General features: G+C 34.6%; 1 pseudogene; it reads right to left on the reverse strand.

Annotated features, from left to right (window-relative positions):
- Nucleotides 1-2,156: 2,156 nt before the first annotated feature.
- On the reverse strand, nucleotides 2,157-2,275 carry LOC111733114 (annotated as a pseudogene).
- Between the last annotated feature and the right edge of the window lie 9,352 nt (nucleotides 2,276-11,627).

Consider the following 11,627-nt stretch of genomic DNA (forward strand, 5'->3'; position numbering starts at 1 on the left):
TGAAGGATGTAAAAGAATCCAAAAGCATTGTGCCAAATAGCTAAGCATCCTGTTCAGTTGTTTCAAATGTCCTTCTTCTTCCCTCCAGACCCCCAAGAGGAAGCATTGTATTAATGTGTTACCTTTCCTTTTGAGCAAGTGCTCTAGAGCTTAACTGCCACAGATAATAAAATAAATCAATGTCCAGAATCCTGCCAGAAGGCAGGCACTGCTGCAGAAGGTGTTAGCAACAAGAATTGAGTAGTAGAGCCATGCCCTCTGCAGAGAAGCTGCCCTCCCTTGCATGAGGCAGCTTCTATGTTCTTATATCCATGGTTTCCACAATGGTATGATCCTGATGATAATTTTATCTAACAAAAACAAACTAAACAAGGTTTTCCTCTCTCAATGTGTTTCCAGTAAGGAATAAAACAAGATCTTCTCAATGATCTTTATACAAAAACTACCAAGAATCCAGGGACAACGCTCCATGGACTAAGTAGCCAACCTAATGATTAGCTCATTGTTTCTCCAAATGTAGAGTATCTCAGAATGTTTTAAAGGACATACGTATTTCTTGGGTAAAAATACTGCTAACAGAAAATACTTAAAAAATTCAAGATGGAATTTTATTTGCTTCTATAGTGTATAATAGATTTTTATTTTTAATCTGGTGTTTATCTTTTCTTCTAGAATTACAACTTTACCCGATTAGTCAAACACCAGATGTTTAAAATAAATTATTTCTACTAGTATTGTGGCTATAAAAATTGTATCTCATTGAAGTTCTCATTTGCATTTTTAAAGTATTAGCAGAGAGATAATGATTTTTCTTTTCATATGTTTAAGAGCCACTTTTATTTCTTTTTCTCTCTAGTTACATTCTTTGTGTATTTTATTTTATTTTATTTTTTCTGAACTTTTTTTTATTGATTTGTAAGAGCTATTCATATAGCAAGGAAATAAACCAGTTGATTCTTATAATTTGAAATACTTTTTTTCTGTCGTTTGTTTTGACTTTTTATGGTACATTTGCCATACACTTTTTTTTTTTTCAAAATCTAGAACTATAATGGCATACAACATTTCTTGGTTGTGATTATGTGTTCATATCTGTTTCTTTAACAAGAATTTAAAAGTAGGAACTATATACATCTTCACAGCCTCAACACCATGTGTGGTACATACTATATGATCAATAAATGTTTTGGTTCCTCTATAGCAGAGATTTTTGTCTATTTTGTTCACTAACATGTCTCCAGACCTTAACCAAAGGCTAGCTCTAATTCTTAAAAGATATTTGCTGAATGAATGCATGAATCACTAACTCAAAATAGTGTTCCAGATGTCAGATGGGTACTAGACTTATCAGAGTCATCATTTCGTAAGTTATATAAATGTCCAATCACTACGTTGTACACTTGAAACTAACATAACATTGTATGTCAACTGTAATTGAAAATTAAATTTTAAAATTAAAAATAAATAAATAAATAATAGTGTTCCAGGAAAAACATTATTCATGCATTGTTTTTTGTGTTTTTTAGAAGAAATCAGATTTTATTTTATTTTTTGATTAATACAGTGTTATCAACTATCATCGCCATGTTTCACAGTAGATCCTCAGATTTTGTTCATCTTGTAAATGAAATTTGCACTCTTTGACCAACCTCTCCCTATTTCTTCGATCCTCCTGCCCCTAGCAATCACTTTTCTACTTTCTATTTCTATGAGTTTGCTTTTTTCTTTTTTTAAGATTTCACATATAAGTGTTACCACTTTGTCTTTCTCTGTCTGGCTTATTTCATTTAGCTTAACACCCTCAAGTTCCATCCATGTTGTTGCAAATGACAGAATTTCCTTCTTTCTTATGGATGAATAATATTCCATTGGAGATACACACACACACACACACACACACACATATCACTTTATCCATTCATCTGTTGACACTTAGGTTGTTCTTAGGTCTTGGCTATCATGACTGATATCTCTTTGATATCCCGTTTTCCTTTTCTTTGGATATATTGCCACAAGTGGAATTGCCAGATCATACAATAAATCTTTTATTTATTTGTTTGTTTGTTTGTTTGTTTTTAGGTGAGGCAACCCTTGGTTGATCTCACAGATTGCAAGGACCTTGTCAGTTTATAATCTCTTATTTTTTTTATTTTTTATGCCTACAGCACCTGGTCTTCCTAGGTGGTCTCTCACCCAAGTACTAACCAGGCCTGACCTGACTTAGCTTCCGACATCAGACGGGATCGGGTTTGTTCATGGTGGCATAGCCATAGACCTATTTTTTATTTTTTGAGTAAACTCAGTACTGTTTTCCATAGTGGCTGCACAAATTTATATTTCAACCACAGTGTACAGGGCTCCCTTTTCTCCACATTCTTGCCAAAATTCATTATCTATTGTCTTTTTGATGACAGCCACTCTAACAGATGTGAGGTGATACCTCATTGTAGTTTTGATGTGCATTTCCCAATTAGTGATGTTGAGTACCTTTTAATGTACCTATTGGTTATTTGTATGTCTTCTTTGGAAAATGTCTTCATTTTCTCTTTCCATTTTGAATAGAATTATTTGAGGTTTTGCTATTGATTTGTATTTCTTTCTATATTTTGGATATTAACCCCTTAGCAGATATATGATTTGCAAATATTATCTCTCAGTCTGAAGGTGGCTTTTTCATTTTGTTGATGGTTTTCTTTGCTGTACAGAAGCTGACATATACATTTTTTTAATTTCATGTAATTGAATTGCATAAATTCAAGTAATAAACTAGATTTACTAATCTTCTATTTTGTAGCTTCTGAATTTTACATCGTACTCAAAAATACTTCCCCACATTCCAATGATTTATTCGTGTCTTTATAATTTTTCAAAATTTAAATTTTGTAAATCTATTTTGGAGTGAGCTCCAACTTCACAAGAAATTCAATTTTATATTTTTCCAGATGGCTACCCAGTTATGACAAAACGATATCTTCTTCACTGACATGAAAAGCCACCTTCACCTTATGCAAATCTCCCATGTGAACACTCAGTTTGGTTTCATGAATCAATTCGTTTTTCCATAAACCAGTATTGTTTTATTTATTTATTTAACAAGTTTTCTTGAGTGCCTACTACATGACGAGAACTGTTCTGTTTTAGGCACTAGAGACACAGCAATATAAAATATTTTTAAAAAAATAATAGTGATGATGATAATTATGAAAAAAAATAACAACAATGGCAACAACAGGAACAAGAAGAAGAAAAAAAACAGAAAAAAAGAAGAAAGAGAAAGAGAGAGAGGAAGAAAGGAAGGATGGAAGGAAGAAGGGAAGAAGAGAGGAAGGGAATGAGGGAGGGAGAAAGAGAGGGAAAAAGAGTAAAACAAACCCCTTTGCTCCTCTGGGTTTGCTATTCTAGTGAATAGAGACAATAGAAGAAATGAGTAAAAAATTAACATGTTAATGATAATTACTATGAAAGGAAAACAAAGCAGAAAAAAAAAGAGAGAGAGAGAGTTGGAGGTGTGGTGATTTTAATACATTGGTCAGCAAAGTGAGAAAGGGGCATTTGAGCAAACACCTAAAAGAGGTAAGGGAGTGAGTCATTGGCTCTACAGGAGAAAAAAAAAATGAACAGCCAGAGATTGCATGTTTGAGAGACTGTAAGAAAAAATAATGTGGTTGGAACAGAGTGAGCAAGAGTTGGGGGAGATTTTAAAAAAGGATGCGAGAAGGTAGAAAAATGTGGGAGATTAGATCATGCAGTAAAATGTAAAACCTTTGGAGGGTTTTGAGCAAAGGAACTATATGATACGCTTTATGCATTAAAAAATTATAATGACAAAGGTGTTGAGAATAATTATGCAAGTTTAAGGTATAGAAATAGGACAATGAATTAGGAGGTGAACAATAGTAGCTTAGGGTTAAATGGTAGAAGTGAAGATGGAGAGAAGTGGTAATATTATGGATATGTTTCGAAGGCAAAACCAAATAAGATTGGCTATTAGATTGGATATTGTGTGCGAAAGAAAAAAAACATGAAAAATGATTAAGATTTTTCATCAGAAAACTGAGCAAATGGAGTTGTTAGTAAGTGAATTGGAAAGAATATGGAAGAAACAGGCTTGGGGGAACTATCAGGATTGCTAAGAATTCTTGTGCATTCCACATCTGCACCACAGATAGAGAAATTAAAATATTAAAAGCTAGAACCAATTACTATATTACTACAATGCTTATAATATTCATTAGGGTTATTCACAAACATTCCAATTTTCTTTCCAGGTACCTGGTAGTATCATACTTCATCCAATTTGAACTTAGGTGTAGCCAAGTAACCAGCTATATAGCTAATGAAATCTAGTCACATGGAGCCTCCATCAACTGGAGCCTCTTTCAACCTGAGTCCCTGAGCCGCCACAAGGAGCAGAGTTCTGTTATTCTGTGTTAGACATGTAGCTGGAGCAAGAAATAAACTTTCTTGGGTTAAGTCACTAAAATTGTAGAGATGTTTGCTACTAGCACATATTCTAGCTAGCACTACCTAACATATTCTCACTGATATAGAAATCAGTATCCAGTGTGAGCTATAGTCATAATATACAACATACAACCATAAATACATATCATTGCTTAGTAACCAGGTGGTGAGCAGTAAGGAAAAGAAACTATTATTGGAAGCTGGCAGGATGATGATTAATGCTATATACCAATGATACTTTTGGTTAAGCTGTTGCCTGACATAATTTGGAGAGAAGATAATATATACAAAGAACCTGTAGCTTTAGTGAAAGAGATCAGAAACAATGTTATTGTTGTGTGCCAATTACTGTTGGCTTCTTTTGCTAAAGTATAGCAATCCCCCCTTACCCATGGGGGATACATTTTAGTGGATGTCTGAAACCACAGATAGTACCAAACTGTACATATACTATGTTTTTTATTATACATATATTTATGATAAAGTTTAATTTATAAATTAAGCATAGTAAGAGATTAACAACAATAATGATAAAATAGAACAATATACTGTAATAAAAGTTATGCGAATGTGGTCTCTCTCAAAATATCTTATTATTCTGTATTAACCCTTCTTGTGATGATGAAATGTCATAAAATGCCCTCTTGAGTGATGAGATAAAGTGAGGTGAATGATGTAGGCATGTGACTTAGCATTAGGCCACTACTGACCTTCTGAGAATACATAATAAGCATTTTATGGCTTCTCTTTGGCATATCCAAACTGCAGCATCACCATTCTTGCACTTTGGGGCCATTATTAAGTAAAATAATGGTTACTTGGACACAAGCACTGTGACACTGCAACAGTTGATCTGATATCCAAGATGGCTACAAAGTAACTAATGGGTTAGTATCACATACAGCATGGATAAGCTAAACAAAGAGTATCCACATCCTGGACAGAATGGAGCAGGACAGTGCAAGATTTCATCATGCTACTAGGAACGGGGCAATTTAAAACATAAATTATTTATTTCTGAATTTTCCATTTAATATTTTGTTACTATGGTTGACCACAGGTAACTGAAACCAGAGAAAGTAAAACCACGGATAAGGGGAGAGTACTACTGTACTATGAGAAGAGATAAGTTCAGAAAAGAATAGGCTAGCTTCAGGCAGAAGCAAAAGCAAATAAAATGGAATAGCTAAAATCCACAAATAAAGTGCAAGAGGCTACAAATTCTTCTTTCTTAACTTTAAAAGAAAAACCTAAGAGTGACTTAGAATGATAAAGACAAATTAGAACTTGTCAAGGATAAAATCAAGGGTGTGGCTTTCAAACTCATTAAAAACTCTGAATAGGTTAAGGAGACTAGAAGAGCAAGGGAGAATGGAAGGTTTAATGCCCGTTTATTTCTTCTGCTTGGAGAAAGGGCTTTAGGGAGTAACAAAACAAAACAAAACAAAACAAAACAAAACAAAACAAAACAAAACAAAACAAACAAAGCCTGGTAGGCTCCTACTTAACTCAAGGTGGAGACAAGAGAACTTCAGAAAAATGAATTAGTACGTCTTAAAATAAACTGTTTGTGGTTACTGGCACATAGAACTGTATGGAATCTAATAAATACAGTGCTTGCTATGTTTTCAACAGTTCTACTACCAAAGAAACCACGTATCTATACCGAACAAGGTCAGTGACTGTTAAAGACTTAAAATCATCTTAGGTCTCTGACTTCCAACAGTCCCAAAGCAGACTGATAAAACTGCTCAGTACTCAAAGGCAGACAAATTTTCCAGTATCTGTTTTGATTAGGTCAAAGTGTAAAAGAAAAAAGAAGAATCTTCTAGAGTGACAGAGTCAAGAGCCATGGGAACACTAGACTAGAGAGCTCTCCCAGTGAGTAGAATTGAGGTATAATCAAGGAACATTCTTCACTGCCAGAGTAGACCTAACTAGATTTCAGAATTTCTAGGGACCTGTAGCTGCTTCGTGTCTCCTGCTCTTTCTTTCTGATGGGAATGTTTATTTTGGATGTCTTATCTCTCTTCTTCCATTATATAATTGGTATGTGGGAGATATATAATTTGTCTATCACATCCATAGATCTTTGGACTAAAAGGAGCCATGTCCAGACCTGTAAGGAGACCATGGAATATCACTCAGAGATTCTGGACTTAGGGCTGGGCGCAATGTCTGGATGGAATTTTGGGTAAGAGGCAGCCAACTATTTGGGGCCGAGAAAGGTAAATTGTGGTAGTGCTTAAAGCTGCTCACTTTGGCCGATAAAAACTGACTCAAAGTAAGATAAGTCACTTTTCAGGTGGAGGCTTTGAGAATGTGGGATTCTCCGCATTCTGTTTTTCCTCAATCTGTCATTATGAAAGGAAATGAGGAAGTCGGGGAAGTGTAAGTCCTTCGAATGCCAAGTAGAATAGAAATACTTGTGAGCAATGCTAATGTCTGTCACAGTCTGCCTTTTCTGAGAGGAAAATAGTTATCCCTGAGGTAGCCTAGTCTCAGCCTCCCTCTTCACAAGTGACAGAGAAATAAAAGAGCAGAACCTTCCCTCCCCCCATTTTAAATCTACTAAGAAAGAGGAGGAGCTAAGGTTTCAATCAGAAAGATTAGAATTTTAAAATCAACTCACTTCAGACCATCAAAAGTGACCCCAATTTTAATCTGTCCAAGATGTTGTCCAAGTTACAAGAAAGAGAAATTCATCTGAGTATGTGTTCTCGTCAGTGACTGGAGAAAAACAGAGTGATTTCATATTCACTCCCCACTGAGTTCAGATTGTTCAAGAAACAAGTCACAGCTGTGACCCTGTTGGAGAGCTGTTGTGCGAAGATAAATGTGGACTCTGAAAAAGATGAATGTGGGAAATGCTAATGGATGTGATAGAACTGAGTTTGAAAGCTTGTACAGAATTATTTAAATCTCCCAGGAAAGTATAGAGTGATACTCGAAAAGTTTAGAAAGGAAAAAAAGATAAAAGTTTGTCAAAAGATGGATTTCTCTGCCATTACTACAGAGATACCAAAAATAAAGGAATATAGAAATTGATTTTTAAAGTCCCTATCTCAGACCCTGAATTTCCAAACAGGAAACCTCTTCCGAAATAAGAAATATATGGTGTGACCTACATGCCAGAGTCCTGGGGTATGAAAACACTCCTATGTCCTCCCACCTACACACGAGACATCAGCTAATGTGTTGGAGCAAGCAGTGGGGAAGATGAAGCTTTGCTGTCTTACCTGCCACTCACCTCCTGCTGTGAGGCCCAATTCCTAACAGGCCACAGACCAGTACTGGTCTGCGGCCTGGGGGTTGCAGACTCCTGCTCTACATCATTTCTTTCCACCGCCCAGTATGTTCCTGCCACATAAAGTCTTCTTGTGGTTCCTTTGGGCTTTCAACCCTATTTGCTATCTCCCAGTAATACTCTTCTCCCCTCTTTTCCTCTTAGACTGTAAATTACAGAAGATGGTATAAATCATTTTTGCATAGTGTTACCAAAGTGTTCGATAAATGTTTATTGCCTAAGTGAGATGATGTTGCTCCTCATAAGGATTACACGGAAATAATGCTGCAAGGGATTTTAATCCATTTCTTGTTTTTCCCAAGAACACTCGCTGGCAGACCTTGCCAGCTGCAGCGTTTATGCTGAGATAACTTGAGGATTATAGTCCTAAACTTACCCCCAAAGTTTACCACGAAATATCTTGCTTTTATTATTATTTTCGCATCGCTTTAGTATATTGATAGTCTTTGGAAACAAATGACATTGTTCTATTTATAGCATTCTGTTTTTAGCTATATATTTACAATATATAGCAACTCTCAATCACTGAAAAGATCAAATCCTAGAAAACATAGCATTTCTACGCATGATGTTAACATTGTTCTCTAACAGTTGTTAGCCGAAGATTCATTTGATGAATCCTATTTATGTATACATTTCTGTTCCATTAGGATTAGAGACAAGTTCCATTTAGAAATAACTCCAAGAACGGTTTTTATATTTTCTTTTCACATTGAAAACCAGTCAAATTTGCTTCAGCCTCAAAAAGCATGTTTATGTAAAATTAAAATTAATGCTAGCAGCGAGCTGCATTTTTTTTTTTCCCTAACGGGAAATGGGTTAAAAAGCCATATATTCAAACTGTTGCATTTTTTGACTAAGGAAATCAGCATGCATCAGGGGCCTCACTCAGGGTCATGCAAGCGGCTGAGTGGCAGAACCAGAATTTCAGAATCTTATCCCTTGTATCTCCTACAATACAACTTAAGTGTAATGAATTTCAAACATTGACCAATACTCATTCACTTTTTCCCATTATTTATTTGGGCCATGATGAACAATGAGATAGATATTTACCCTATGGAGCTTTTAGTTAGTGGAAATTGGTTCCTGGAATGAAATGTTAGATACTTGACATTATTTATAAAAATGTATTAATTCATTGATATTTCACGGGAATTTAAAAATAGTTTGCTTCCTTAAGGGAAAGAGTTTATTATTTTATTCTAATTGAATTCAGAAAAATATTTTTTCCTGAGTTTAGTAATATAATTCTATATGAAAGCAAAAGCACCTGAACATTAAAGAACTTAAAACAAATAGTCAAGCTCATTTTCAATATCATTATCCCACAAAATCGACAAAGCTTGCCAAAGAAAAGGGAAAATATTGATCAATGACTTGAATGTTTTCTTAAATTTAGGTTTTTGGTATCACAGCAAAAATTTATTTAATGTTCAAATGGTTTAATGCTTATCAGCATATTTTTTATATTATTTAGGCATTTAACACTTTTTTCTTTGTAAGATCATTGTGTTCTCTTTTGGTCTTCTGTTCGGGTTGCCAGTTCAACTGCTCACAAATATCTCTGGAAGATACTTTAAAATTTCTTTTAGTTTATATATCTTACTTTCTGACATTTGTCTTTTCTGTAAAGAAACATATAGACTTTAACAACACAAATTTTTCCAAGAAAATGTTAGTAAAGAAATCACTATTATAGATTTGTTTTTAACTCTTAAACTGTAAAAAAGCAAATGCAATATATTCTGGAAAATTCCCTAATTTTAATGGCTGTTGATTTTATTGAAAAGGAAAATATTTGTGCATTAAATGAATTTAAACAGGAACAAAAAGTGTCATTGTGTTCTATGAAGATTTCATATGTTTAAAAAAAATTGTGATACATACATACATATACATTTGTGTGTGCGTACACACTAATTGTACATTTAAAAACTTTTACTAAGAATGGTTAGGTCAACAAATACCTAATAAAGTTAGATGTTTACTTCTGAAAGCACTTTCTCTGAACTGAATCCAAGGAGCTGAAGTGTATGGTACCGGAAATAGGCAACATCCATGGGTAGTGGGGAAAGTAAAACAGACGGACTTCTCAACGATTTTTTAAAAATGTTAAATAACTAGGAGAATTTACTTGTTTTCAAATGGAGAATAAATGTGGACATTTAAAGTTGAGTGGGGATGTAGGGATGGTGGTCTTAAAATAACTCTATTTTATTTTCTCATCAAACCTCAGTTGGCCTACTTTAGCCCATGCATTGCAGAATTCCCATGTGGGAGACTCATGTGAACTACTTATTTAACATCTTCGGTGATATAATCCCTAAAAGTAGAAAGAAGCATCAAGATTCATGAGTGTGTTGCTACTGGTGTCACAACATCAAAAGGAGCAAAGACGGGAATCCAGCTGCTAGAATTTGAGTTAGAAGAAGAAACCACTGTAGATTGTTTATGGAAGCACAGATGGCTAAAGGAAAAACAGCCTTCTCAGCGCCAGCTTGCCAGAAGAAACACTGGCAGGACACAGTCACATTTGTTAACATTTCCCTCCAATTTGAAAGGGTCCTAATTTCACTGTTGGACAACGATATTTGACACTTTTCATATATGACTTGTATACAGACTACGGCTATAAAAGTTTGAACTGGAAAACATCTGGAGAGAGAAAAAAAACAGTTCACCTAGCAGGAGGTCAAGGCACACAATGACCTTTTGGAGCCCTCAAAAGAATTACGGAAGCTTAGGAATGGCCAAACATGGAATGAACCGCCAAGCATGACAAACACATAATTTAAAAAGCATGGTCTGATTCAAGGTTATAAAAAAATAAAAGCAAAGGAAAAGGATCCATTCGTACACATTTGTGATAACTGTCTATCAAAAACGAGAGTAAAAGTTCTCACTACAGCTTAAATGAATATACAGAAAGAAGTTGTTTAGGAACAGTTTGAAAAAGCTTGCATAATAGTTTATAGAGGGTCATACAATTAAATACGTAGTTTAGTTTTCATTGTTCTATTTTGATTTTAACTTCTTGTATTTTTTGCTAAAAAAACTAATAAAACAAAAGTAATACATCATTAACCTCATTCTGCTTTCTAATATAGGAAAGATTTAATGGTCTGATCAGGACATATCTACCTAGATTGAAAAAAGAAAAAAGGGTGGAGATAATAATTCTTAAAGAATTATATATCTATTTAATTTTCTAATTAGTGTTGTTCAAGGGTCCCAATCCTAGAGTGAGAATATATACCCTTACACACTCACACGTACCATTCTCAACTGGAGGCCAGTTGAGCATCAGGCACAAGAGGGTTTAGTTTCTAAAAGTGATTGTTTTTCCCAACTTCAGTCCAAACAAACCAAAGAGTGCGGGAAGATATAAAATGTAACTTATCCCCACCATGTCTATTTTATATTAAGAAAAGACTCAAACCAATTAGCATTTATTTAATTATGTTAATGCTATGTTATTAAACTATGTTAATGACTATATATCTGACAGTCTGGGAAAACTAGATACTTCAAAAATAGCTTCAGAAAATCACATAACGAAGTAAAAAATTGGGACATATTCTTCCACTCTGACTCTCAAGGATTATGCAAATCCCCACTTCTCTGTCATTTAATGTACATTTGAAATTCTATGAATCAGTTTTCATTACATTAACCTTACATAGGAATGAGCATGTTTATTCTTAAGTTCTATTTATGTGATACCAAACATTCAGGTAAATGCAAAAGAATTCTTTTGGTTTTCCGAGCATTAGCCTCTGGTCCTCAATCTCCCCCTGCCCACTCTGGGTTCATACTCTCTTCAGAATTTAACCAGAAGCATATAGGGTAGTGA

The sequence above is a fragment of the Pteropus vampyrus genome, unplaced genomic scaffold, assembly GCF_000151845.1.
Source record: "Pteropus vampyrus isolate Shadow unplaced genomic scaffold, Pvam_2.0 Scaffold526, whole genome shotgun sequence".
Taxonomy (NCBI): Eukaryota; Metazoa; Chordata; class Mammalia; order Chiroptera; family Pteropodidae; genus Pteropus; species Pteropus vampyrus.